Source organism: Pinus tabuliformis, chromosome 5_2, assembly GCF_031772625.1.
Source record: "Pinus tabuliformis cultivar Carrire ecotype Pingquan chromosome 5_2, CPIR1, whole genome shotgun sequence".
NCBI classification, from domain to species: Eukaryota; Viridiplantae; Streptophyta; class Pinopsida; order Pinales; family Pinaceae; genus Pinus; species Pinus tabuliformis.
Window position 1 is genome coordinate 515,480,473 of NC_142306.1, and position 26,145 is coordinate 515,506,617.

Genomic DNA, 26,145 nt, shown 5'->3' on the forward strand with positions numbered 1-26,145 from the left:
TTTTGTGCAATAATCCCTCAGGTCCAAAAAGATTAAAATCTAGAGGAGGGATAGCACTTCCGGTCGCTTTAACGAGCTGGAAGGCCAAAACTTGGCAATCTTTTCATATTTTACGAGTCAGATGAAAAGAGCTTAAAGAAGACTCGTCTTTTGAGGAACGAGTGATAAAACGGGTAGCAGCTGATTCCAGGTAAGGGTTGGAATTTTCCAATCATGGCAGTGTCACAAGGATGGCTAGTGAAATCACTCTTCGCAGCTGTTCCTCAAAATGGGTAAACAATCAAATGGAGGTGAATGATCGGCCAATGGAAAAGTGGAGGTGACGGTGCAAACATGACCAAGGCTTTAATGGTTGATAATGCTACATTCACGGTGGTTATTTACCGGAGGATAGTTCATTTTTTAACGAGCTTAAACGCGGATTGAAACACTTGCTCGATCTTATGTTTATTTTTTAACGAGCATGAACTATGTGCTAAAACTGCTCGATAATCCAGTCATATGATAAGAATGTCTCATATAAAACTGCAACATTTAGATTTTTGCCCCACATCCTTTCTTTATGCAAGTTAGGAAACGATTAATCCAAAAAACAGATAAATAATCGCTCTTTGCTTGCACTCCAAAAGGTTTGCATGCCCCCAGGTATAAAACAGAGTTTCAAGGTTACCTCTACTTCACTTCCGCCAAAACAATTGTTTTACCGAGAGAGGCCTACCCCTTTCAGGTCACCCAAAGATTGTTCTGTTAATCTTTCAAACAAAACACTTCTTCGACGATGTCTACCGAGATAAACAAAGGTGAGCGACGATGCCCGCCAACTCACATGACTTTGACAAAAGAATCTTATTCTAGAACAACCCCTCTTCCAATCATGGACGGGGTACGAACTAGTCATATTCTCCCGCGGAAACCTATCCTATACCCAAATTTTTCCTGCCGAAGCAGACTAAGATGCATGCCCCCTCGGTTCCAGTCATATCCCTCCGAATTACTCACGCTCATCGGGAGGACGGACCGTGGGCTGAGACATTTCTTGCATGAAGAGACCATTTAGGGATGGTATATGACTATTTGCGATGCGTGATCTGGGAAATGAAAGCTGGTCCGCGAGCTTGACCATTCTTCCTTCATGCGGAAAACACATTACTCTAAAGAGTGAGGAGACGATGGCTCCCATGCAATATATATAATCTCGTCCAAGGAGTAGGTTATAATCCAAGGGTCCTTGAACGACCATCACGTTCATTTGAATGGTCTTCCTTTTCAATGTTATAGGCACATTGGGGAGGATCCCTAAAGGTCGACTGGTTCCTTTATCGAAGCCTGTCAGATTTCTCATTTCAGGCAAAAGCGATGGCAAACCAAGCACTTTCCAAGTAGTAGAGGAAAGGATACTCACAGATTCCCCCTCATCAATGATGGTGCCAGCCATGACCATTCTGTATATTTGGATGATAATTCGGAATGGTATGCTTGCTGGCAAACGGGGTCTGCCTAGTTGGTTCCAGTCGAAGGAGACAACTAGGTTGCTTGGAAGTGGGACCGAGTAAACGGCCGTGTACAGCTCTGACAAACTTCCTTCCTGCGATAAAGGAATGGGTAGGTTTCCCCCGTGTTCGTCGGAGTCCGTGTTGATGAAGAGAATTTGGATGGTGTCATCTTTATCCTCTTCAGTGACTGTATCATTCAAAGATAAAACCTTTGAAGGCAAGACTGGTTCAACTGCCACCTCGACCTTTTGACTTTCGTCGGGTATGGATTCAACTGGTTCATCTTCAATGACCGGCGCTTCAGCTGACCACTTGAGCAGGCCAGCTGGATTTTCAACTAACGAAGGACTCGGCAAGAGTTTTTTATATCCAGGAGGAAGTCGTAATGGTGAAACCGGACGATCATCCAAAACTTTTTTAGCTTCGTCTAAGAAGGGACAACGGTGGATGGCGTGATTGCCTTCGCACAGTCTACAAGGAGATCTAGCTCTCCCTTTTTGTCCTGGGACTTCACTTTTGCTAGTTTACAGTGTGCTTTCAACATGGCTATCAGAGGTTGACGCCACCGGATTGTGCAAACGGGGAGACCAGTCCCTTAGTATCCGAGGGATGCAGGGACAATCTCTGTGAAAGTGGTCTCCCTTGCAAATGACACATGGCGATTTAGGCCTGGTCAGTGCAGTGTGTGGATTTTCATTAGACGGCACTCGTTTGCCCCTAGTCGCTTTTGGCTCCTTCTTCTTCTTCTATTTCTTCTTCTTTTCCTTCTTCTCCTTAGGAACTTGGTTTTTAGCTTTACCAGTTCCGTCAAGCGAAGAGGAAGGAGGAGAGGAAGAATTAGAAGAAGTAGAAGGCTGGTGGGTAACTCTGGACTGGTCTAACTGCTGATTCGACTGTTCAGGAATAGTGGTGTTCTAAACGACATTGGTTGAGAAGAGCGAGACCGGCAAGCCAATTGTCAGTCCTGGAAGCGACAATGTGGCCATATGGGGCGCACCAACATCTCCCCAAGAGGAGAAGGGACTAGGATTTCCGCCAAGGGGAATTCCTTGGTTGGTAGGCTCCATTTTCTCAACCTAAAGATCAACGCAGGAAAAAGGGTATGAATATTCCGTTTAAAATAAATTTTAACGACGCTTAGACACAACTTGCTTTTTCAATTTTAAAGAGTCGAGAAAAAGCAAAAGATGACTCTAGTCTCCTTCGATTTTTAATGAGCCTCAAGTGACAAGTGCTCAAATGGACCTTTTCCGTTAAGGAGTCTGAAAAGGAATGAAAGGGACTGCTCTGGAGTTCTAGGTAGAGGGTGTGCCAAACCAATCGCAAAACCGCAGAATACTTTTTAAGGTACGGGCGATCAATCTTCCCGAATGCTGTGTTCAGTGCATTGCGATCAGTAGGGCGGCCAACACGGCTTCCTATGGATAAAGGATTTATGCCTATAGGGGTCTCCCAATATATACTCGACGGTATGTGGGAGCACAATCCGTACTGGCACATGTTGTCTCTCAGGAGGAATCACCCAACCATCAGTGAGGCAATAGTTACCAGGTTTTACGACGCCGGAACACGTCTCTAGCCTAGACCTTTATGTTGTGCGTTAAGTTACAAAGCGTTGTTAAGTTCATTCAATTTATTTTAGGTTGATCTTTCTTAGAAGTTTGCCTTTTTGGATCACCACGAGATGTAGATACAATTCCTAAATGCAGTCTAAAGATGATAAGCAAGCTTTTATCTCTTTTCAACAATGAAAATCCTAGCTACAAGGGGAAAAGAAAGACACAATCTTTTCTCAAAGAGCAAAGAGCACACTGTAAATGCACTTTTCCTAAATCAACATACAAACTATCAATATGCAAATGCACAAATGCATGTATTTGTTTTTACTTTCTTAATATTGATGCCTAAAAAGAAAGCTGTTGTACAAATTTGAATTCGATTTCAAGTGAAAACACAAACAAGTTTCTTTTTGAAAACAAAAAGACGATTACGACACTTTTGAAGTAAACACTTGTTTCGACACTAGAAATTCACAAATTCAAACCAAAAGACAAAAGTAAAAGCGCAATCAACTGTCAACAGCAAACAAACTTACTCCTAAGATCAAAACGACACATACGACAGGTCCAGATCTAAGGGCGACAGTATGACTAGTTTACTTTTGTAATGGGAAACTGCAAATGATGTAACAAATACACAAAAAAAAATACAGTTTCTTTTATACAACTGAGGCGGAATTAAGGCAAAGAAAATGGGTTTTCAGATAGGTACACACACTGATAACATGCTGCAAAAACAGAGATAAAACTGAGCAAAAGGAAGCAGAGAACTACAGCTGCACAAGGCAAAGGCTGATCAGCGCACCCCTTGCACAGAGAAACTGAATTGCAGCGCAGGTAGCCCTCTCGGGACTTGCGTTGAAATGCAGAACCTCTTCACAGAGCCTACACTGAAGCAGAAACGAGAATTGTCTCTGGGTTCTGGGTCACGGTTTGCAGTTTAATCTACGGTTTTTGGCCCGATAAAAGCTATCAATAAGGTACAATTAGAAGGATGATTTAAAGGAGGACTAAGATCTATCACAAAGGGCTGTTAGAGCATTTGTGGATCAGCTGTTCAGATCATAAACAGGCCCAGCGAATGGACTAGAGTAGTAGATCTCTACTCTGCATTTGTAAATGGCAAACGCAGTTCGATTCGGAACTCCTGAGTTTATGAAAAGAACAACAATAGAAACACAAATAAACTAACTAGATACGTTCCCCAGTGGAGTCGCCAATTTGTTGTTGGGAAAAGTATCTATTCAGAATGCCCCTTTCCCACTCTAAGGTGTGATAGTGCCTTAGCAACAAACAAGGAAAACTACTTGAGTATTCTTCTTTATGAAATGTAAATGAGGAGGAAGGATGTAACTAACCTGTGTCTTTCGCTAGTTTGTTGATCCAATCACTCCTCTCTTCAATAGCTCCCAGCTCCCTGCTCCCTTACCAGCCCAGCTTCACCGAATTCCTGCAAGATCACAAGAGAGAGAAACTACACGAAGATATAGATATACATTCATAAAAAGCTCAGGATCAGATTAAGCTAAACATGAAAATATAACAAAACATCAATGATACACAGCATGTAGGAGAAACTCAAATAGTTTATTGATAGAATAAGAATGTCCAAGAGGAGATACAACCAAGTGAGTCCCGATCCAGCATCTACCTCCCAGCAAAGGAATCCCTTCCTCTCGTCCAACAAAGCATAAATCACCCAATGTACTAATCTCAATCTCAAACCAACAACAATTCTCTGCAAAGTACAAAATTCCAACCCCCTGGATCTCTGGGATGAGGGATCCATATATAGATGTAAGCAGAGAGGATGAGTCAGCTTATGTTTTGACTTGTGGCTTCTCTCTATCAGTTCTTGCTTCCACTTGGAGGCTGAGAGCCTCTTACTCATCACTGGTCGAATTCATTGAGGCAAGTGTCATTAGAGAAGATTCTGGAAGCTTCCAGTGTCTGTACACCTCGCAAAATGACACTGCCATTTGGCATTTCTCGCTCAACGCACCCTGGTAGTGCATTTAGGTGCATTGCAACGCACCTAGCTAGTGTACTGGGGTGCATTGCAACGCAGGCAGCTAGTAGAGCATCTGAATTGATCCTGAATTGACTGATTCTGAGTGGTTTTTGGTGGAGAACTTCTGGGAGAAGCTATCATTGGTTGACCTTGTTCCTTTAGGGGTAGGAACAACACTTTTAGGGACTTTGGATCCCTTGGATTATGGATATTTCATGCTCAAAGCTGTAAGGCACAAAAATGTCTATAACAATCGGGTGAAACTCTCTATTGACCAGCATGGAGATTAATTCATTTGCTTGCAAGAAGCACAACTTGAAATGACTTGCTTGGTGCTCTTGCGCTGTTCTAGGTGACAGTCGATTGAGTCAATGACAGGGTGATGACCTGGCTATGAAAGAGGATCCCAGTCATCAGAACTTTAGAAAAATGACTAAGTGTGTGAATGAGTGAAATATGCATATGTGATCTTACAACACACACTTGCATGACTCAATGATGAGATGAATCAAACCATCCAGACACTTATGTAGAACATGACTGATTGACGATGTATGCAACAAGCGTGACACTTGTAGTTGATCGTCGGTTGACCATGATGATGCTTGTGTGACAGTGAAAGTGACTCTGTGTGTAAGTGCAACAAATTTTTTCATAGCGAACACAACAAGTATGCACAAAGTTAAGCATTTGAGCATAACCATAACATGGTCGCAAGCATGACTTTGACATCAACATGAAAGACTTGGTGACATGAACAAGCAAGGAAAATGTGAAGACTCACATGAGATCATGGATTGAACCCAAGTGTGTGCAATCATCAAGTGAAACTGTCATGGGAGGCTCCAAAATTGGGTGCAGGCCAAAATTTTTCATGGTGGTTGTAGTAGCTAAAACAATTGGCGACACACTAGTAGAATTCCAGCTTCTCTATTTTGGTTCATTGACATCACAGGGCCTTGGTCTTTCAGGAGCATTGAATCATTGTGTGGGTTACTTCAACTTCCCCATTTACCCCATGGACATACATAGTTCACCTTTTTCCTACTCAGTCAAGCGCAATCAAAAGTTCAGCTTGATCACAAGGTTTCAAATTCGTGAAGGGTAGTTTAGCTCATGAGCTAAAGATTTTTAGAGTATAAGTTTTCATCTCTAGTGTTGCTCCGCTACCAGCAGGCTTGGACAGTACCCCGGTGGAGTCACACATGAACACATGCATTGCTCCACTACCAGCAAACCTGGTGAGTATCCCGGTGGAGTTGCATTCTTCACCTCTCACTGAACGAACCCTTTCTCTTCTTTTGCCTTCATATTTTTTCAAGAGGACTATGCATAGGCACTTATTTATTTCTGGGGCAGAAGAGGGATCTTGACTTATTGAGAGAATAAGAGGTTGTTCCCTCAGAGAAGCGTGTAAGGCCTCTGACATCGGTTTTCTCATTTAGATTTCCCCTTCTCCATTTCTACTAGTTGGATGAGCTTGAACACACAAAGCAGAAGGTTGAGTGTAGGCATGAGGTTTCCTAGTGTGGACATAGGCTTGTGGTTGAACCAAAAATTCCCTTACAGACTTCTTGTATTTTCCATCAAGACTTCATCAGCCGAAAGTTGTAACCATGCACTGAGAAGACGGACACAAGATTGGCCAAGTGCTACAGTGTCACAAGTATCTTCATATTTTAGCCACATACAATATTCAAAAGCCAGAACGTAGTAGTTAGAAACACTTATTTCTAGAAATAGAAATAGTAATATATCAAGCAAACAAAATGAATGTAAAAAAAAAATAGCAAGCATAACAAACAAAGTGAAAACAGATATAGTAATCAAAGAAAACAAGATGAAAACAACAAACAACAAGAAGACTATATACATGGCACGGGGCACGACTCAACCTACTGGAAGTAACGCTTGAGATCTTGGCCATCGATAGGACGGTTTTCAACCCTCCCGTCAAGTGATTACAGACGACATGTGTCTGTGCCAAGTTTCTGATGGACCACTATAATTTCATCATGTTCTACTAGTGGAACCTGGTGGTATTCCAAAATACCTTTAAGTGAATATGACACCACAGCTTTAGATATTGTGTGCAACATAGGCTCATATGATGGTATGGGGTAGTCGATTTTATTCGAGGAGCAATTCAAGTTCCTAAAATCAATGCATAAGAAGATTTCCCTGGATTTCTTATGTGCCGAAATTAAATTAGAAACCCAAATGTGATGACGAACTTTTCAAGTAATCCAATCATCCAAAATCTTAGTCAACTTTTTCTGTATAAGGAGTTCAAATGACATATGTGTTTTATCAGGAATTTGCTGCAATAGCTTGGCTCTTCCTTTACCTTGAATCCTGTGTTGGATTGATTGCATGTAGTGTGTACTCAGGTCATCATTTTCCCATGTAGACAAATCCCGATACTATTTGATCAAGTGTTCAAAGACTTGTCATTGTTGCGGTGTGTAGTTTATACTGATACTAGCTATCTTCGAATCATGATTGGTTCCCAGGTTGCTTTGTTTATTCGTAGTGGTGGACCTATCGGTTCTACTATTTCTTGGCCCTCGACATAATTTCTGCAAATCATAGAGCTTGTTGACGAAAATCAAACCCTTGGGGGTGGGGTTACCTTTATTTCCCTCAGTTGCAGTTTTCAGGGGCTGCTCCATCTTACCTTCATCAATTGTTATGTCCTTAAAAGCATCAACACTATCTGTGAGGTGTATTATCACTTTGAGTGTGACCATGTTGAGGATGATGGTCCTTTGTAAGCTCAACACGAGTGCTTCATACTCAGCAACATTGTTTGTTGACTCAAACTTCAAGAAGCTTGAATTCATGCATTTTTTGTTATTTTAGGCGACTAAGATACACTTGTCCTTGAGTCATCATGTGTCTTTGATTCATCAAAATCCATGGCCAACAACTTGTCTGTACATAGAGTGTTTGGCATGGTAGTACTGTTGTTGCTACTGTTGCTACTGCTACTACTACGATTAGTACAAGGCACTATACATGTTTCATTAGCATCAGTTGGGCAAGGAAGGAAGCCCAATTGCGTGTCTGGTGGGGTTGGAGCTGGCCATGTAGGATAACACCTTAATGTTGTTTCTAGGAGGCTGTTTCCAAACATGAGTTCTGTGAAGGCCAACAGCTCATTCTCACCATTAAGGGGGGTAACATTGTGCTTCATATACCTCTCGGAAAATACCCAGATTTGGTTGAATTTTCCCTTGTAGTGAAGCCACATGTACGACCAATATGTAGCAAAATGTCTGTCTAGCTTGAGAGACCAGTCTCTGCTGAGTAGTAGACCGTGTGCTTCTGGTATGTCCACAAAAACTATGTTGATGCATTGGTGGACTCGATTGTCATGAGATAGTCAGATGATCAAGTCTCATAGTTCACAAATGGCTGGTATTGATGTTTGATCAAGTTGGATGATTCACGTGGACGTTTCGCTCCAGTGTGCATTGATCTTCTTTGCAATGGAGAATGGCATGGCGTTGGAGGCCGCGCCAGAATCAACCATGCAGTTGTGAACATTGAAGTAAAATATTTCAAAGGATAGCAGTAATGGAGGAAAAATTGACTTTTCTTCTTCCATCAGAGCATGTTGAGCATAGTAGAAAGTGATTTGGGAGGTGTGCTTGCTCCCTTGCTGGCATAGGTTGTGTTGTACATTTTTGTCTATCCCAATGTGCACAACAAGATCTCTCACTGACTTTGGATCTTAGCTAACTCGAACAAACTAATGTTCACCCTATTTTTCTTCATGTCATCAACAATGTTGTAGTCCAAAGGTGGTAGACTGAATGAGCTGTCTAGGGTAGAATGGATATTCGGGTCTTCTGGTTGAGTGTTCTGCAGCTTGCTACTCATGGATGTCTTCTTGTCCCCAATTATCTTCCTAGACTTCTTTTGTGTTTTCTTCTTTGGTGCGGCTAGTGGATCGACCTTCCTCATCAGTAGTCTCATTTTTTCTTGTGCTTCCCAAAGTGTAAGGGGAACCCCTTTACTCCTATGATTGTAACGATAATTTTTCTTTTGGGGCTACTTCTCGGTGTTCATCTTCGGCATTGCTTTTGAGCATTGATATGAATTCAAAAAATGCCCGGAACTTGATGGTTCATCAGGTGCAACCGCTTCGTCGTCGTTATTGTTTTCTAGCTGTTAATGCATATTGTTTTTTACATCGAGTGTATGATTGCATACAGAGTTTATGACTCACTTCTAGTCCGAAAAAGAGTTCTCGGGGTGATTTTCTTTGTGGAATGAGCAAAACTTGGGATCTGCGCACTTTTCGACCTGGAACACATATTTATGCATAATTTTTGGAGAGAAATGGTTGCTTCCAGATGACTTGATTGCCTGCCTCTACCTAGGTGGATGCCTTCTTGAAGATGTGTTTTTTTTCCATTATTTGAGCTCAGACGCTTCTGTGGTGAAGTTATTGACGTGGAAAGTGAGGGTTCAATATCAATTGCTTCCTTGTCTCTACCCTTGCTTGCCATTTCTTGGGACTTGCTGCTCGCATATTTGGATTCCTTTGCTGGTTCATCATCCTTGATGAATCCAATTGCATGTAGCTCATTTTCAATAGCGATAGCCTCTTCACAGCTTTCTAAGAGTGTTGGTTTTGCAACTTATTTGATGAACTGCACAATGCTAGTCGACAGTGTGGATGTGTAGTAATCAACAGTGATGGAGTCATGAGGTTTTATGTGTGCTGCAAACTTGCTCAATATGCATGTAAGCCTCTGATTGAAGTCTTTTAATTTTTCTTTTCCCTCCATCTTTAGGCTTTCCAATTCTTTGAGTAGCATGGCTAGGATCTTGTCATTAGCAAAATTTTCAAGGAACATGCGTTTGAATGCACCCCAGTTTTGCATAGAGTTTGGTGGAAGGCTATGATACCATGCAGCTACGCAACCATCAAATGTACATGGAAACAATCTACATGCTACATCTTCATACCATAACTCAAGGGTTTGTAGCTACAGGTAGAAGTTGTCCAAGTGATCTTTCACCCTCATCGTGTTGTTAGGGTTAAACTTGATGTTCATTCTCTCCGCTCGCTTCCGCATCTTATGCAAAACATCTGGGAGAGCCAATGGTCCCTGAATCATTGATTCCAGATTTGGGTCAACCATTTTTTCTTCCTATTCATCCTCCTCCCCTCTTTCATAATCTGATGGTCTCGGCTCTGAGTCTGTTGGTTCGTCTCCACCTCTGCCTCTGATACCAGAGTTTGATCTCAAGATCATAATAATGTCTTTTTCACCTTACTGGAAGACCGAAGGTTCCTCTCTATCTTTAATAGATTTTGCTAGACCTTCAAGTGTGGCAAGGACTTCTTCTTCCACTGAGGATACAAAAAATACTGCAGGAGTGGTGTTTGGCTTCCTTGATGCATATGGAAGATGTGGTATGCCTGGGATCAGTCTGACTTCTTTTGCAAACTAGAAAGTGATGGGACAGACAAAGCGAAGTTGATGAATAGAATCTCGTGTTCAGTCCTAGGAGGTGAGGAGTAACCAACTGCAGAGTCACACGTAGGTGAGAGGGAGTGCGAGTTACTTCCTTGACCAGATGGTTGATGAATGAGTGTGAGAGGATGTTTAACCATACACAATTGGCTTCCCTCCTTCTAGTGCCAGAAATTTTTATGGTGCTGGACCCACTAACATTCAGGGGATCGCCTCGGTATGAAGTCCCAACTAGACCTCACATGGTTTGGTATCGAAATCCCATCTGGTATGATGGCTTGGTTTCCATTATCTGAAGGATTTGCCTCAACTCTTGCGTGTCAGCACAGGAGAGTGGTATGCTTTGCCTTTGAGAAGTGAGGTTTACATGCCTGGTGAGTGTAAGTGTAACTTGTGTTATTGGTTCTTTCACTGTAGAGGGAGAGGGTGAGAGTGAGTCACAAGTCGGTTGGGAGAAGTTCTAACTCTGCTAGTAACACACAACACAATAGGAGATGCACAGCTTCCGGCAGAGAAGTCCACATGGATGCAACAGTCACAATACATAAGGGAAGATAACATGTATAACACTCAACAGATTAGTCCACACGAGTGCAACAGTTGTTACAACAAGTTTTATGTGAAAGGTATGTCTAATGTCTGGGAAGGTAGCCATCATGGGCAAGACAACATTAACAACATATACAACACATTTTCATTAATAGATTATGTATTACAAGAAGTGAAACAGTTCAAATGTGAAACACATGTCTAAGCAACATGAATCACGAGTGTTTAAGATTAGTCTTACAACAGTTACAATACATGTGTGAAAATGTGTTGGCCTATTAGCAGGCCTCTGAATTAAACGAAAGTTCCAAGACACATCGTTACACCATACATCACTAACACCATGTGAGTGGCATTGAAGCCACTACTTACTCCTCAAAGAAAAGATTACAAACTCTCTTGGCTATGTGGGAGGAGCTGAGGTGAAAATTCCTTTGCATGTACAAATGAGGGGGTATTTATAGCCAAGGGTGAACCTAACCCTTGTGGCTATTCGACTGTCCTCATGATTGTTTAACTTGCATGACTTTTTGACTTTACATGACTCTTTGTACAATAAGTGGGTGTCTTGGACTTCAACGCTACATTACATTGATAGACAGTATCACCCATAGTAGAGATGTGAATTACATGACTCATGGAATGATTCGACATGATAGTTCTGGTACATTCGTGATGCTGTTGGGTGATGTATGTCCTCATGGTGTGTCACAACTTCACCTCCGCATGGAAAAGTGTGTGGAGTCTTCGATGGTAGTTAGTTCGCTTGATTATGCTTTTGGAAATTTCTCCTTGCTTGTATGTTGGAAGGCTTGACAAGTTCGCCCGTTCGTGAAAGGTGCATGTTCATTCGTTCATCCGTGTGTGTGCACATATTTCATGTTTGCTCATTTGTCTGTCCGTGAATAGTGAACACATCTCTTTGCATGCTTCATTTTTTCGTCCATTGGTGAACCTATCCTTTTGAATGTGCACCCTTTCATTCATCCCGTTCGTCATCGTGCCATGTTTGTTTGTGTACCTGTTCCTGCAGTCACTCATGATGAGATGACATCAAATCTAGAAACCTCCTAGTCTACAATGATACATGACCATTTTAGATGTAGGTGACTCGAAGTGGCAACAAGGTTGCGAGGTGGGATGGAGGCTCTGGGAACTACTGATGAAAGCTACACAAGAGTCACTGGGTGGTGGAGATGGGAAATCCAGATCGACAGTGATTGTCCACGAGGTCTGGCCCAGTTGGAGGACAAAACTATGCAGTTTTTGAGGTGAAAAGTCCGAGCTGCAGGAAGGTTGGGCAGGAAAAATCTGTGCAGTTTCTGAAGCAAGTGGGCAGTGGTGCTTGGCAGCAAAAACTGTGTAATTTTTTGGAGAAATAGGCTAGGTTGTAGGGAGGCTTGGCAGATATAAATTGCAATTTTTTTGGAGGAACTGTCTAGGAGCTTGGCAGCCGAAACTGCACAATTCCAAGGGGGAACTAGCAGCTAGATGTTGGCTCACTCAGAGAAGAAACTGTGCAATTCTTGAGGGGAACAAGCAGTCAGCTACGAGGAGCTTGGTAGCAGAAACTGCACAATTCTTGGAGGGAAATGGTACTCTACTATTGTGAGTTGTTGGCGAGAGAAATTGCAGTGATTCTGGGAGGCCTTCTTGTTGATCATCTATGTGTAATTTCTGAGCTAAGAGGACTGCTGGGTAGCAGAGGACCTGCTCATGAAAACTGTGCAATTTTCTAGATGAGTAGCCAGTCGACTGTTAGGAGGGTTGGCTGGAAAAATTGTTCAATTTCCTGAGAGAGACAGCGATGGGCACTGTGTGTATGTCCGGCCTGTCTACACAATTTTCTCATTCAGTAGAGTGGGCAATGCTTGTAGTCACTGTGCAATTTTTCAGGGGAGTCATTTTCAGGGTGGCTGCAGGGTGAAACTCTCCGGTTGACCAACATGGAGACAGATTGATTTCCTTGCAGGAAGTGGAGCTTGAAATGACTTTCTTGATGCTCCTGTGTTGTTATGGGTGACAGTCGATCAAGTCGATGGTGGGGTGTTGGTCTGGCTATGAGAGGGGCGTCTGGTCATCAGAACTTCAGCAAAATGACTAAGTGTGTGAACGAGTGAAACATGCATATGTGATCTTGCAACGCAAACTTGCATGACTCGATGACGAGATGACTCAAACCATCAAGACACATATGTACAACATGATTGACCGACAGTGTAGGTGACAAGTGCGACACTTTTGATTGATCATTGGTCGAGTGTGACGACGCTTGCACGACAGTGAAAGTGACTCCATGTGTGAGTGCAACATATATTTTCATAGCGAACAGAAAAAGTACACATGGAGTGAAGACTTTGAGCATAACTAGAACATGGTCGCAAGCATGACTTTGAAATCAACATGTAAGACTTGGTGAAATGAATAAGCAATTTGAATGCCAAGAGTCACGTGATCTCATGGAGTGAACCCACGTGTGTGTAGTTATCAAGTGAAACTCTCAAGGGAGGCTCCGAAATTTGGTTTAGGCCAAAATTTCGGAGGGTGGTTGTAGCTGCTACAACACATTCCTTTTTGGAATGTTCTTCCCTTTCTCATGATTTTCTTTATAAGAACATTTAGCAGCCTAGTGATATACTCTTCCACAGTAAAAAAATTGAAAAGGAAGCTTATCTTTAAACCTGCCAATTTCTACTTGGATTTTCTTCACAAAATTCACTTCTTCTTTGTCTAAAATATAACATATTTCCTTATGATATTCCTTTTCTTTCCCCTTGTTTGTAGCTTTGAATTTTTCTTCTCTAATACCTGAAGGGCCCCTTTTCTCATCTCATAATATAGCAAAATCCCATAGAGTTGTTCAATATTGAGATTCTTCATATCCTGAATTTCTTCAATAACGGAGACTTTGGAATCGAACATTGAGGTTAGAGATCTTAAAGTTTTGTCAACAACAGTAAAGTCTTTTATTTTGTCACCAAGATTTTTCATGGATTTAACGATCTCATCTACCCTAAGGAAAAATATTGCAACACTTTCATCATCACACATTCTAAGAGTCTCATATACGTTAGTGTCACCTTCATAGATTTGGACAACTTTGTCCCACATAGCCTTTGGGGTATTCAACTCCATGACCTTTACAAATTCATATTCATCTGAAATTCCCAAGATAGAATTGATTGCCTTTACATTTGGTCTCATATTTTTTCTTTCTTGCATCATCTATGGGAATGGAGGTTGGGTATTGATATCCACCTTCAAAAAATTTCCATACATAAGCTCCAAGTGCCTAAAAATATTCTCTCATTCTCACCTTCCAAAATACAAAGTAACTTCCATTAAATAAAGGCATCTTAATAGAAAATTCTCCTTCTTAGCTACTCATCTTGACGGATCTCCATTTAAGCGATCAAGCTTCTTCTGAGGGACCTACATTGAAATGAATTGTTGGGAAAAATATCTTATGAGTATGTAGGCATCTACTTACAGGAGGTTACAACCTCCACTCATTCTCTAGCTTCTGCTAGAAGGGAGATACAACCCCCTAATTCTATTTACCAACTACTACTAGAAGGGAGTTCCTACTCACTTACTTGAAGGTTGCGAACATCAACTCCTTGTGTACCATTTTTAAGAATGTTTCAAACTAGATCCACATTTCAAACGATCATCAAACAACCTGTTAGCCACCTTTCATCAAAGTTGACCCATATCATCAATAAACCCAAACTAACATGAAAAACTGAAATATCAAATCTAGGTCACTAAAGCATTATAATCAACTGAATTTCTAAAGCATCAAACCACTGAATGTAGAACCCAACCAAAGAAACTACATATCAGGATATGTAAATAAGTGTCCTGAATAAAACTCACGTATATGTATGTTTCCTCTATATAATAGTTGCGTAAAGATATCAAACTAATGAATACTTAATCATGTATTACTATACCACAAAATCAATCACAGAATAATACATGGATCATTGAACCAATCAAAGATCACTGAACCAATCATAGATCCCCTCACTCTTCCATCATTACCAGTCAATATTGCATTCTACATTCAACCCAATCAACACTATCACACATATATCATCAGTATATAGACATCATTGATAGATAGAAAACAAAATAGAACTCATCAAATGTCATGAGGGTGCACTACAAACCCTAGAACATATGTGTGACATTAACGAAACATATAAGCATATATACATGACTACCATGCATAACACCTCCATACATATATCAACACCCTGAGCAAATTATTGTGGTATTTATACACTACCATATTGAACCATATCTGTGTATGTACGTGACTAACTAGAAGAAAACATGCCTATAAATATTGAGTTATTGAATCAAATCTTTGTTGCAATTAGCAACATTAATAAAAGAAATATCTCGACATGCATTACTATATTTAGATAAAACCATCATCATATCTATAGATCTAACATTACAATAATAAATAATTCAAAGAAGTATTTTCATTAGCCTTAACCACACTTTGAAATCTATTAGATCTGAACCATCTCGTTGCTCCCTAATACACCTGATCTAAATCAAATTACACATAGATAGATCATTTACTTGCACCGTTGACATCTTTATATCCATCTCCTATATATAGTTTTAGCCTTAGCCAATACCTTAGCTAAATACCATGGTAATGTTGTCAATATGCTTTGACGGGATCCAATAACTGTTGTCACTCTAATTAGTATGGTCCAATACCATGGTTAGGACCCCTGTATCTAGATTACCATGGTTAGGATTATGTACGTGACTTTTAATTACTGGACCTATGTATGTACGCATCCCTTCTTCCTAGGATCCACGTATACTTTCTCAAAATTCACCTTTAACATTCATCTGTCTCTGATCTGTCATTTCTCTATTCATAGCATCTATAGATTTTGTGCCAATTTATATTAATTGCACATTCATCAATGTTGACATCAAGTACATCTTGATTAAGTGGGTTTCTATTAGGTCCCTATAATACAAGTGTATTCCCTTATTATTATTGTCATTGTAGCTCCTTATTGTTATTGTTGTGCCCATGTTGTCCCGATATTGTTATTATTGTTCCCCATAGAAGCCCACTATTGTTATTGTTGTGCCCTTACATTATTATGGTTATGTCGGCTTTGACTATATTATGACCCCTTAGACTCTTATATATAGAAAGGAGGTCTTGTCATTTGTATCAATGAAGAAGTGTTCATTTGTGTAATGTAAAGGAGGTTTCACCCTTGAAGAGGCTGATTTTGAAGTCGTTTCTCTATCTTTTCTTCTATTTTGTGAGCTGGATGCATACCAATTGGTATAAGAGCTTTGGATTCTAGGGTTTTGCTACTTCAAATAGGCCATCATGGAATTTTTGCTATAACTTTTGTTCTATGATGTTTCAGAAGCTAAAAGTGAAACCAATTTGATCCAAAATATTTACAAACCTTGGGTCCGAATATCAGATCTTTTATCACTATATCTTTGGACATATGATCCAAGGAAATTATGGTTTTTGCAGGTTCCTGAATTATATCTCAAACAAGTGACCACGGGAAAATTGTCATAAATTTCTCTCTGAGAATCAAATTGAAATTTCATAAGAAGGTAAACAAAGCAGACAAAATTTAGTTTTATTTTTCTTAGTTTTAGGTCCGAAGTTCAAAACAGTGACATGTGGCACTTCGTACAAGTTATCTCTATTGAACTAGTCTATAATCGGGTCGTCGTGGGAGATTTAGAATAACACTTTCTTGTTGAATCCAATCATGGTAAGGCTTATGACAGTGGAACAAGGACTTAAAGTGATACAACATGATGAAATTATAGATCTTGGAGATCCGAAATTACAAATATACAACAGATTCAATATCGAGCTCCTACAAAGCCAAAAAAGGTGTGTAGTCTTTTTAAAATTTTGCATAAGTTTGGTTTGAAAAATTAGTTTGAAGGAATTCAAAGGACATAGTGAAGAATATTTATCATTAATTGATATACCGTAGAAATAAAATGGAAAAAACTAATAAGAAACCTTAAAGCTCTAGAATGATTCATGAAGAAGATTAAGAAATGCAAGATGATATATCAAAATCAAGAGACCAAGTGCAACAAATTTCACTCTCACAAAAAATAACAAAAGCTAAGATGGATGGTTTAAAGAAATGCATGGAAGCTAATATGGACGGTTTAAGGAATGGCGTGGAAGCTAACATGGATGGTTTATAAGTAAACATTGAATATTCAAAGAAAGACATGAAAGGTTTGAAAAGAGGTTTGGCAAATTTTCTACAAGAAAAGGTAGTAGAAGAAACTCATGATGAAAAAAAAAGAAATGTTAGTCATGATTTCGTAGACTCTAAAATTGGATTAAAGAACCACCATGTTCCAAAGATCGATATGAGGAATTTTGATAGCAAGGATCTCATAACATGGATTCTACAGATGGAGAAATATTTTGATCTCCATAATATGCAAAACACACAAAAGGTATGCATTGTGACTTTATATTTAGAACCCAATCAATTTGTATGGTATCAATGGATTCGCTCTCGTAAAAAAATTGTAAATTGGGAAATTTTTATGGGAGAAATGATAGAAATTATGAAGATACAAAAAGCAAAACCTCTTTTAGCCAATTGATAAATCTCAAACAAAAAGGTTCAATGGTGGAGAACATTGAGGACTTCCAAAAATTGAATATAAGGGTAAAACATATTTGAGAGGAGCTTATGATTGATGTTTTCATAGGGACATTAAAGGATAGCATCCAACATGAGGTCGCCTTTTGGAAACTGATTCATTGGAGAAGGCATTCAGGTTGGCAAGAAAAATTGAAAGCAAAATTATGGCAACAAGGAAGCCTATAAATCACAACTATAAAGATGGAAGTGTTGTTATTCCTATCCTTCCACAACCTACAAGGTTGACACCAAAACAATTGGAAGAAAAAAGAGAAAAAGGGCTTTGTTATAGTTGTGATAGGAAATACATTAAAGGTCATAAGTGTGCTCAGAAGAAATTAGTTTACATAGATTGTGAAGAGGAACAAGAAAAGGTACAAGAAAGATCAAAAGAATAGGATACGCACTAGTAACAAAGCCTAGATAAAAAATAAATGAATCGACCATATCTTGTAATGCATTGGCCATAATAACCACTCCTCAAACTATCAAGATATAAGGACATATCAAGAAGAAAAATGTAGTAGTGTTGATTGATTCAGGAAGTACCCATAATTTTTTTCATTGTAAGATGGAGAAGGAATTGAATTCTTCCTATACCTAGCACCAGAGTGTCAAGTGATAGTTACAAATGGAAGAAACATAAATTTCTCTAGAAAGTGCCATAACATCAAGCCATCCATGGGAGAACATGTGTTGAGTAGTCCAATTCTTTCCATTCCAATGGGTGATGTTGATGTTGTACTAATAGTCCAATAGCTACAATCTTGGGGTATGATAACTATTAGTTTTCAAGAAATTTTCTTTAAAAAAAATCATAAGGAAAGGAAGTTGAACTAAGGGGTATCGCAGGGAAACCGAGAAAGCTAATCATGTATAATGGCATGAAAAATATTTTAGATAAATAACAACTTGGCATAATTGTACAATTATGTTCGTTAGAGGTTCCCACCTCAAAATCATCCATTTCTCCAGATCTCCAAAAAATATTTGACAATCATTCTAAGGTATTTGAGACTCCCAAAGGCTTCCCACCTATTTGTGGTCATGATCATGCTATGAATTTGATTCTAGGAAATGTTCCTCCAAACATTAGGCCTTACAGATATCCCTATGCCCAAAAGAGTGGAATTGAATGTATGGTTGCAGAAATGCTAGAGGCTACTATAATTCAACCTTGTCAAAATTCTTTATCTACTCCAGTAGTATTGGTGCACAAGAAGGATGGATCATGGCACTTGTGTCAATATTATAGGGAGCTCAAAAAGCTCAGTATTAAAGATAAATTTCCCATTCCTATCATTGACGAATTATTGGATGAATTTCATGGAGAAATTTACTTCACCAAGTTGGACCTTCATTCAAGATATCATCAAATTAGAATGAAGACTGAAGAAATTCTGAAAGCAACATTTAGAACTCATGAGGGTCATTATTAACTTTCGGTCATGCCTTTTGGCCTTACCAATGCAACTTCTACATTTCAGGGCTTGATGAATTCCATTTTCAAGCTTTTCCTTAGAAAATTTGTGTTTCTGTTTTTTGATGATATACTAATCTATAGCAAGTCTTGGAAGGAACATGTTAAACATGTTGATAGAGTGCTCAAACTATTGGAGGAGAAACAATTATATGCAAAAACCTCCAAATGTTTCTTTGGAGTACAAGAGGTGGAATATTTGGGTCGTAGTGTATCTCATGAAGGTATTAAGGTAGACTGCAGAAAAATTAAAGCCATTAAGGAAGGGAAATCCCCACATCCATAAAGCATTTGCGAGGATTTCTCGAGTTGATAGGGTATTATCACAAGTTTGTTAAGAATTATGGGAGAATAACAACACCTATAACAACATTACTAAAGAAAGAGGCATTTTCTTGGACTCCAAAAGCAACGAAAGCCTTTGAACATCTTAAAGAGGCAATGTGCCAAGCACCAGTCTCAGCTACGCTAGACTTCACAAAAACCTTAATTGTGGAATGTGATGCCTCAAGAAATAGAATTGGTGTTGTTTTAATGCAATAAGAAAGACCCATTGCTTTCGAAAAGCGTCCAATCAAAGGAAAGTATTTATAAAAAGCTATTTATGAGAAGGAAATGTTGGCAATACTACATGCACTTATGAAATGGCTACCTTACTTAATGGGAAAGAACTTCAAGATAAAAACACATCATGATAGTCTTAAATACTTTTTAGAACAAATATTATCTTTAGAAGAGAAGCAAAAATGGGTCACAAAGATATTGGGTTACAACTTTGAAATAATATACAAAAGAGGGAAGAGAAATGTTATTGCAGATGCACTCTTAAGAAAGGATGAGGATGTGCAAGCATTGTATAGCACCTTTTTTATAATTTAACCAGATTGGATACATGAAGCAAGGGATGAATGGAAGAATGAAGAAGATGTGAGGGCACTCATTCAAAAGATACAACAAGATCCCAGTACATCTGATACATTTAGCTAGAAAAATGATTCATTATGGTACAAAGATTGCTTATACCTCTGTAAGGATCCCCCCCTCAAATGAAAGATTCTTATGGAATTTCACATCTCTCCATTAGGAGGGCACTCAGGATTTTTAAAAGCTTACCACATGGTTAAGAAGGAATTTTTTTGGGATGGCCTTAAATCTGATATTCAAAAGTTTATGGTGAAATGTTTGGTTTTCTAACAATGTAAATATGAAGCAATTAAGACCCCAGGCCTATTACAACCGTTATCCAGTCCAAGTCAGCATTGGGAGTAGATTCCAATGGATTTTATCACAAGTTTACCCAAGTCCAAAGAAAAGAGTGTCATCATGGTGTTAGTTGATAGACTTACCAAGTATGCATAGTTTTGTGCATTATCTCATCCCTTTGAAGCCAGTACATTTGCTACTATGTTTATGCAAACAATTCAAAAGATAGATGGAAACCCAAAGTCTATTGTAAGCGATAGAGATACCATTTTCGCTCGAAATTTTTGAACATAATTATTTTCTTTTCTCGGTATTCAGTTACCTCATAGTTCATCTTATCATCCTCAATATAATGAGAAAAATTAGATAGTGAACAAATGTTTGGAAGGATATCTTCATTTCTTTGTATCTAATAAACAGACACAATATGTCAAATGGTTGCCTCTGGTTTAATGGTGGTATAACACTTCCTTCGATATTGTAGCAAAAATTACCCCATTTATGGCACTTTATGGATATCATCCACTGTCCATCACATCATATTTAAGAGAAAATTATAAGGTTCAAGTAGTGAAATATCACATCAAGCATCAAAAATAAGGTCTCCAACTCTTAAAGAATAACATCAATTTAGCACAAAATAGAATGAAACAGCAGGCAAATCAACATCACAGTGAAAGAAGTTTTGATGTAGGTGATTGGGTATTTCTACGACTACAACCATACAAACAAATGTCCCTCAAATAATCTGAAAAGGATAATAAATTATCACCAAAGTATTATGGTTTGTACAAAGTGTTGTAAAAGATTGGTACTATGGTATACAAATTGGAGCTTCTTACAACTTCCTGAGTGCACCCAATTTTCCATGTTTGATGCTTAAAGAAGGTTATAGATGACAAGCTCCCAGTTCAAACAATATTGACAGAACTTGAAAGGGAAGGAAAAATCATATTGGAACCTGAAGCAGTCCTAGAAATAGGAAATCAACAGCTACGAAATCGGTCAATTTCAGAGTATCTCATCATGTGGAGGAACTTATCCATTGAATATTTGACATGGGAGGATGATAATTTTATACAAAAGCTTGCATAACTACTCAAGCATTAAGGACAACACTTTTCCGAAGGAGACGGGCATTTTAGGTCCCTCTAATACTAGTGTATTCCCTTATTATTATTGTCATTGTAACCCTCTACTATTATTGTTGTGCCCATGTTGTCCCAATATTATTATTATTGTGCCATGTAGAAGCCCACTATTGTTATTTTTGTGCCCTTACATTATTATTGTTATGTTGACTTTGACTATATTGTGACCCCTTAGACTCCTATATATAGAAAGGAGGTTTTTTCAGTTGTATCATCCAAGAATTCTTCATTTGTGTAATGTAAGTGAGGTTTCCCCCTCGAAAAGGTTGATTTTGAAGTTTTTACTCTACCTTTTCTTCTATTTTGTCAGCTAGTTGCATAACAATTTCCATCAAGGACAACACATTATCCATAATTCCAACAAAGTTTACTTTCCTATTACATAGCTAGTTTGGTAGCTTAACCTAGCTTCTATTCATTTAGCCTACAATACAAGACCTCTAGCCCATATAATAATTAGAAAATAAGGTAGTTCATGTTGCACATATGATGTTGACCCCTCTTAAGTCTCTACAAACCTTAGGTTGATAATTAAACTGCATGCCATGGAGTTGCATCAATTTTGTTGCAATATTGAGAGTCATCACCGTGGTTGAAGACATTGTATATAATTGAACATGTTTTTAAATATGGTTATATTTAGCAAAATCTAATGGTGGATTGTGTTCACCACATTGTGACATTGAGATATATTTTCAATATTGCAGTGAAAATTAGGTTGGTCACCTTAAAACATTGGGCTATGTTTGTCACATTGTGATGTTGGGGTTCCCTACATACATTGAAATAGAGATTTTTGTACATTACAATGTGACATTAGGTAATGTTCATCACAATATAATGTTGGGATATGTTTGTCACAACCTGATGTTAAGTTTTCTTGGATTGCACAACAATGTGGTGTTTGTGAAGGGTGAAGGGTTATGTTCAAATGCAATATGGTGATATACTCATCATATTGTGATGCAGGGAATGATGTAGGGAAATATTCATTCCTTTTCACATCATGTTTGTTCATCACATTTTAATATCAAATTATTATGTTTTATTACTACTACTAATATTATTATTATTATTAATATGATATTGATAATAGAATTAATGTTCATAATAACATTATTACATTATAATAAGATGGTGTGTTACATGTAATAATGTAACATTGTTAATGTTATTAATAATTTTACTATTATTATTATTATTATTGTTAAATTTATTATCTTGTGAATATAAATAGTTTTAGTAATAATAATAATAATAATAATAATGTTATAATAGTCTACTGCCAATTGTGCATACCTTGAGTGTCTAGGAGTTATGAGTGAAATCCTCCCCACCAAAGGTCAAATCTTGCAAATGACTTGATGGATGCTTATAACATCGACATGACACCTATGTTACTCATATGAGAAATACAACATTATTCTTGCAAAGAAAAGCATGATAATAATATTATAATACGATTTTGACACATAATCAAATCATTATATAATGATATTAATAGTGTATTTATGTTATCATTAATGTATTAATGTAATGTTATTAATGATGTTAATATTAGTATTAATTTTAATGTTATATAAATAAATATTTCTATTAATAACATTAATAATAATATTATTGTGGTGATTGTTGTTAATATTATTAATATTAATGTGACTAATTTTATTAGTAATGGTAATAATAATAATAAGATTAATGTTGTTGATAATATTAGTAAGAAGATTATAACAATATAATATCATCATTAGATTAAGTTAAAACTAGCTATTTTATGTACTAATACTATTACATTTCGTTAGTATGTTAAAATTATTAAGGCTATTAATAATGCATAAATCTTATTAACTTAAATGCGGCACCCACATCCCAAATCTACCCTAGTAACCAACAAACTGGGGTAAATATGTGATGAGAGGCCATTATAATGGGATTCAACCTCCTAGGTGACCTTAAGGAAGTGGAATCGATGGAAAAAAACCACACAAAAATTCCACATCAACAACAAAACTCACAAGAGCCATCCCAACCACTCCGATAACCAACCCTTGGGTCTCACTAAGCTTTTTAGACCATACACCCCTTGAAACTCCCTTGATATGGACAAGCATGCGTCCAAGAGGCTACATATGCTCCCACAACATGGGTACGTATGCGTCTGTGGACTTATCTCCTCATACATGTGTCTGCGACTCCAAGATTCATGCCACTTTTTCAGACCTAGATCCTAGGTCACTGCCTAGAAATCAATGACACTTTCAGAACTGAAATATAATAGTAGAATAATGATACAAATATAATTACTTGAACAAGGACTTGACTAGACCCCAAATAGCCATGACAAACATTTCTTAAAACATTTCAAAAATATGTAATCTACAGGTTTAAACAACAAATTTGAGCATAGGGGTGTCATACTTATATGAGAATCACTAAGAAGAGTTGCTTCCTTATATCATTAGCTGCATTATCGTCTTTGAGGACATAGATACATTTCTCATTCATTTACAAATCAAAACACAAGGATAGGCATACATCATCATTGTCATAATACATGCTCATAACGAGCATAATAACAACATAAATCTCAAGGATACATCAGTGATAGAATCCACATATAAGCTAGTATATTACACATAAGATGTCAAGTAATGAAACTCTTATTAATGAATGCAAAATCCAACCTGGGATGGGACTACCATGTTCTACCTAACTGTAGATTGGCTAAGCCAAGTCTCTCTTCAGTCAACCACCCAGGTGCCATATTCAAAGCATGAATATGGAAATCAAACCAAATGAACCAAGCAGGGAATCCTAAGGCTAAACCACCTCACCCTCATCAATAAAAACCAGGCTTTGCCATAATCTACATCGGATCACTAGGCCAAAATAATAAACATGTAATAACAAGATTTACCATGATCTCCACCAGATCACTAGGAAGAAACAAGCATGGATGCCACCAAAGTTCTCCACCAACATTGTGAGGAATTTTCCTTTCTCCCAGTCTCTCAGGATTTACCACAATCACCTCTGTATCACTACTACCTAAACTGAGATCCACTCTCTAGGATTTAATGCATATCCCATCCCAGGATTACTAGGCCTGATGGAGAGCACCCACTAATAGGCTTTACTGTATATCCTTCTATTCACTGGTCGAGGATTCCTAGGCCCACCGAGGAAACACAAAATTTGGCTTTACCACAACCCTCAGCCTGGTTGAGGGGTTACTAGGCCATGTGTTCTATTATTCAGAGATCCACCTCACTCAGATTTGAATCCAATCGGAAATCGAGTTCAACCAAAACATGAGAACGCCATCATACCATGGTTATTTGGAAGTGGCAAGGCTTCGCTCAAAACACTGTCACACCTGGAAAAACACATGCCATAACAACAAAGAGCCACATGCAATACCATGCATTCCAAATCTAGCAAGGAAAACACACATGCAAATCGATACCTACAAAGAATCATATTGTAGCTGCTTGAACATGTTCTTCCTTGCATGCTCCTTCCTTCCTCTTTCCTTTTTTTCCTTTCTTGATCCAATGCCAAAGTGCTCCAAGAATACTCTAAGTGTCCAAGAGTGAGAGATAGAGAGAGAATAATGAGAGAGCTCCAAAAATAAACTGGAAGAAGGTACCAACTGATATTCAGAAGCCTTTTTATCAATTAGGCCTCTATTTTCTTCATTTTCCATTATTTTCCCTCTTTTTCCTCCTCACATGCAACCTATCACCTTTCACCTTCATTTTCTCATAATTTCGATTATTTTCATAAATAATTGTTCCAAAATTCCATTTTTCCTTTCCAAATCCTTATCCATTACCTTTTCCAATTTTATTAGCTATAATAGGCCAAAGGAACACCCACACTAGGATGTCTTGCCAAACATTCAACTTGGAATAACTGTCCCGTCAACTGTGGTTATTATTTTTTCCTTTATTAACGTTTATTATAGGGAATTTTGACCAGGGTTGTTATAGAACCCTCTCCCTAGGGGGACACTATCCTTAGTGTTCAACCAAACCTATACCTCAACAAAAATGCTGATAAGAAAAAATACTTCCCATGGAGCTTTATAACATAGCTCGATGCAATATTCACAGTGATCACCCTACTGAAAAGCAAACCAACATGACAACATAAGAAAAAGACATCTATATTGACATGACATCTATAATGACATGACACCCATACATCATATTGTAGCTTTATAACATAGCTCATGATGATATCTAGATCCATATACATATGCACATATGCCAAACATCACTAAAACATGTATCAAAAACATATACCAAAACATTTGCTCAATTGGCGAACAAGGAAGGATACGTATCCCGTATCTAATCTTCCATCTCCGATGTAGATTCATGAGGCCAAAAAGTTCTTCTACTACACTTTAACCTCTTAATTGATTAATTCTGGAGCATGAGCACACTTTGCTACAATATGCAGTGAGGTTCTGCTGGAATTCTCCATTTGGATCCACCTGCAATA